Raw genomic sequence first — 4,958 nt, forward strand, 5'->3', positions numbered from 1 at the left:
GGCCAAAGTGATTTATAGCTGTTTGTTCATGACCAGCATCCACTAGTGGAAAATGCTGTCCAAGTAAAATCCCATGGAAGAGGAGCACAATGGAGGACTGGTAGGAGCTATCAGCACAGTCAGTGCCCCAGCCACCACTGAGTGCAGGGAGAATTACCTGATGGCTTTCCTCTGTCCATGAAACTATACCCAGTTAAGGACCTTTCAAATTCTGCTCCTACTCTTGTTTTGTCTTTCTGAATTTTCAGAGATGGATAGAATTCAGTCATTGCTACTGAATAGCTGCAGGAGTGAGCCAAATTATGGGCTGCAATCTGATGCTGTTCCAGTGATTAGCACCTGATCCTCATGTAGGCCTGTTAAGACTTCCTAATGTGGTAAGCATGAGTAAGCATATCATTACCCAATCCTTGTTGAGCATGAGGTCTTCACATCTGATGGCATTTCTCATTTAGTGGAAATGAATGCTTTGTCCTGTACCTTAAATATTAGGTAAGGGAGGGAGGGAAAGGGGCAGTAAATGGTCTTCCTGATAGTAGGCTGAAGAGAATAGCTGGATCATAGTTTCTTTATCCTGTGGTAAAGCACTTTGTAAATAATATAGGAGCTAAACTATATTGCAGGCATGTGGGGAGTTAAGAATGGAAATGGACCACATTGGGCTTACATTAAAGTAGGCACTGACTGCTAATTTTGAGACAAGCTGGGTCACAACTGTCTTTCTGCTTCCTCTGTTTTGTAACTATTGTCAAAATTCCAGAAACACTGGAAATCATTCAATGTGTTATAATGATGTTTTCTCCTGCAAAATTGTGAAGCCAAGTAGACTGATGCCTTGCTTATCTCACTGGGAAAGCTTCTGACTCTTTATGTCAAGGTTTATAAACTTACTGGGATAGCTACTAGGCACAAGGTAAACATTAGTACCACTGTTGCCAGTACTATGCCAAGTTATTAGTCTGAAAATATAGAGAATAAGGAGCATTTCTGTAAAACTTGGTAATTTATGAGGTCTGTGGGTTTGGGGGTTTTTTTTGTGTGGGGTTTTTTTTTTGTTTGTTTGGTTTTTTTGGGTTTTTTTTTTTAGGATTTTTTTTTTTGTGGTGGTTTGTTTTGGGGTTTTTTGATTGGTTTTGTTGTTTTGGGTTTGCTTGGGGTTTTTTTTTTTTCTTTTTACTTGTTTGGGGATTTCTTAGCAAAAAATTATTTTGATCCCAAACCCTTTGACCCTCTTCCCTGTTTAACTGCTCTGCTAACCAATACCAAGCTGGTTTCCAATAAACTTTTTGGAGCTACACAGGTATTTTGGGACCACGGTAGACACAGAATTTAAAGCCAGGCTTAAAGGATTTAACAAAAATGGTGTATCAAAGAAGAAACAAAACCACCACCCTGCTATTCCCCTTTTCTCCTGGGCAAGCTATGCCATAACACTGGATAACTTTCCCTCTATTCCGCCATTTCTATTAGTTTCAAAACATATCTGTACATAATAATTTTAATACAGAAATATTTTAATAAGGAAAATAATTCAGAAATGCAGTAAAAAGAACCACTTATAATACCTATATTTTGGCTTGTTTTCTATGATCCTTCATGTTTAAGAAAGTGTGGTATGCTTGAGAAAAAAGTTTAAAAGGATGTTTTAGTGTCTTCAGCCTCAGCTCAAGTAAGCAGATACATATAAATGTGCTCTTAACTCTAGGTACTTTCCTAGTTGATAAACTGTCTGTCACCTGTGTTCCGAAACAATAAGAAAAGCATACATATGAATACTAGAAAATAACTTTTGTTTTTCCTATGTTCTGTTCAATAAAGTCCTCTGTATATCATAATATACATTTTCAGCATCTGGTTTTGGTGCCTGAAAACATGCTAGTCTTTCTCCAATGTCTTTATTTCCCCCTGCTCTCTCTCTCATAAAGTGTGAAAAAAAACATTGATGATAATTCTTCTTGATGTTCATCTTAAAAAGCAACACGTTTGTTTGTTTCTTCATAGAACAAAGGTTAATTAAAAGGAGAAAAAAATCAGGTTTGAAACTACAAAGTCAACACTTGGTGCACACAGTAAATACTTCTCATGTGTGCACAAAAAGGGAGAGAACAACTGGAATGGTTTCAAAAGGCCACCCCATGAATAAAGGTGTCATCAAGAAACAGCAAATCACTCTGAGTATGTTACGGGAATACTTCACCTTTCTCAGAAACACTAAGCATAGGCCATTTTCAAGAACCTCACCTGAACTTGTTAATCTTAATTATGCACCTTAGCCCACATGCTGGGAAGACAGATTCTCTAGAAATGTTTGCAACTGATGGCAATCACAAAACATGGATGCTTTGTGATGGGCTCTTATACGTTCAGTGGAAGATTACTCTTTATTGTCAAATAATCTCAAGAAAGCTGTTATTGTTATTACATACTGGTACTTGGTGACTGTGTGACAGCACAAAAATTGCATGGGAGTTTTACGGTATATTGTGGTAGAAAACATAATTTTAAGCACAATGGATGAACAGTGTGTACATCCTGTTGCTTTGGTATGCAATTAATAGAAAGCCTTGTGCTGTGTGTTTGATTTAGTGAGTTGTAATGCTTTGTAGTAGATAACTGGCTAGCAAAGCCTTCCCCATGAAGTCGTGCTAGGAATAGGTGTAGTGGTAAATCTCACTTTTGTCAATGAAACCTATTTAGGAGGAAAGATTTATGTTAAACTCCTTTGTGCTTGTAGTCCAGCTCAAAACTATATCACCACGTTTCTCTCATTACCTACTTCACATTAGAGTGGCTGTTGCTGTCACCACCCCCCTCCATTCCTGCCCCCTTTCCCTTTACTGTCTATTGTCTGTTTTCACACTCCTCCTTGCTTTATAATCACTCACACTCATTTATCACTGGCTTACTCTGTTCTGCCTGCACTATCTCCCATTTTTGTCATGGTGCACTGGTACATTACAAATACAATTAAACCTTTTACGATACCACAGCTTTTGGCTAATGCATCCCAGCTTCAAGGTTGAAAGATTTCTGATATTACCACTGATATCAGTTCTTTCCCGTTTATCGGCAGTGTCCGGACTAATGCAGGAGTGTTGCATTAATTAAAGGAAGCATCCAGTAATGCTGCTGGTTTTGCCAGTCTGACACTGAATTGGAGCTTGATGCCTGCTCATGTTTTAAGAGCCATTCATCACACATGTCATCCCAAAGCAGCCAGCTGTCTGAGAAAAGCCTCATTTGCATTTCATCAGCTACACTCTCCCTCCTCTCTCTACCTTTTGTATGGAGCTTTGGCTTTTTTAAAAGAGCATAGTCTTCAAATCAGCTTAGCTAAAATTAGTATTCCATTTAGAAAGATGATTTTCTTTAGTTCAGAGGTCTTAGAATTGATCTGAGTGCAAAAAAGAGTGTCATACAAACATAGCCATGCAATCTGTCTGTATAAAGAAATTAATACATTATGGGAGAAGACAAATATTTTTATGATGAATGGACTATACCTCTATTACTTCTGTACATTAAGTTGTTAGAATTAATAAAACATTTCACTTATTTTGAAAGTTCCTTAAAGGGCATGAGGTTTTAAAATCCCAGCAGCTCTGAATGATTCTGCATTATAGAGTTTGATTTCCTTTATTGTTACATTGAAATTGTCTGTGTCAAGTTGTATTGAAGCCATTTTAAGAGGCCAAAGAACATGTGAAACTATCTCAGTGCTGAAACCAGCTGGAGAAAAGAGAAAAAAATGAAATTATACACTCACACTTTTATTCAGTGACTGACTTGATGAACTAATTTTTGCTTTTTCTGCTTTACTGAACAGTGCAGAATCTGTAAGCAGATGAATTACCATATAGCAAAATGACTTAAATGTGAATCTGGCTGAAGGTATATTTATATATTAAATACAAAATGTTGTGGACGCAGGTATATGTGCACAGTGCCAGGACTTGTGTAACAAAACTAACCCCAAACCAGTCCAAATTTGACACCTAAGTCTCTTCATCTAAACAGCAGTAACATAGGGACATTGTAGTTCAACACAATACAGTTTTCAATTTTAAAGTAAATAGTGCACCTATTTCTGAACTATATAAGAAGACTTGCAAATCTTTTATTCCTTAAACCAGCACTAAAAATCTATTCATACATGTTCAGTTCATATTCATACATGGACAGTGGGATGGAGTGCACCCTCAGCAAGTTTGCCGACGACACCAAGCTGTGTGGTTCGTTTGATACGCTGGAGGGAAGGGATGCCATCCAGAGGGACAAGGACACGCTTGTGAGGTGGGCCGATGCCAACCTTATGAAGTTTAACCAAGCCAAGTGCAAGGTCCTACACCTGGGTCAGGGCAATCCCAGGCACTGCTACAGGTTGGGCGGAGAAGAGATTCAGAGCAGCCCTGCAGAGAAGGACTTGGGGGTGTTGGTTGATGAGAAGCTTAACATGAGCCAGCTTCAGTGTGTGCTCGCAGCCCAGAAACCAACCGTATCCTGGGCTGCATCAAAAGAAGCGTGACCAGCAGGTCAAAGGAGGTGATCCTGCTCCTCTACTCTGCTCTCATGAGACCCCACTTGGAGTACTGTGTACAGTTCTGGTGCCCTCAACATAAAAAGGACATGGAGCTGTTGGAGCAAGTCCAGAGGAGGGCCACAAGGGGATAAGGGGGCTGGAGCACCTACTGTATGAGGACAGGCTGAGAGAGTTGGGGCTGTTCAGCCTGGAGAAGAGAAGGCTGCGTGGAGACCTCATAGCAGCCTTCCGCTATCTGAAGGGAGCCTATAAGGATGCTGGGGAGGGACTCTTCACTAGAGACTGTAGTGGGGGGAATGGCTTCAAACTTAAAGAGGGGAAGTTTAGATTAGGTATAAGGAAGAAGTTCTTTACAGTGAGGGTGGTGAAGCACTGGAATGGGTTGCCCAAGGAACTTGTGAATGCTCCATCCCTGGCA

The sequence above is a fragment of the Strigops habroptila genome, chromosome 2 (genome assembly GCF_004027225.2).
Source record: "Strigops habroptila isolate Jane chromosome 2, bStrHab1.2.pri, whole genome shotgun sequence".
NCBI classification, from domain to species: Eukaryota; Metazoa; Chordata; class Aves; order Psittaciformes; family Psittacidae; genus Strigops; species Strigops habroptila.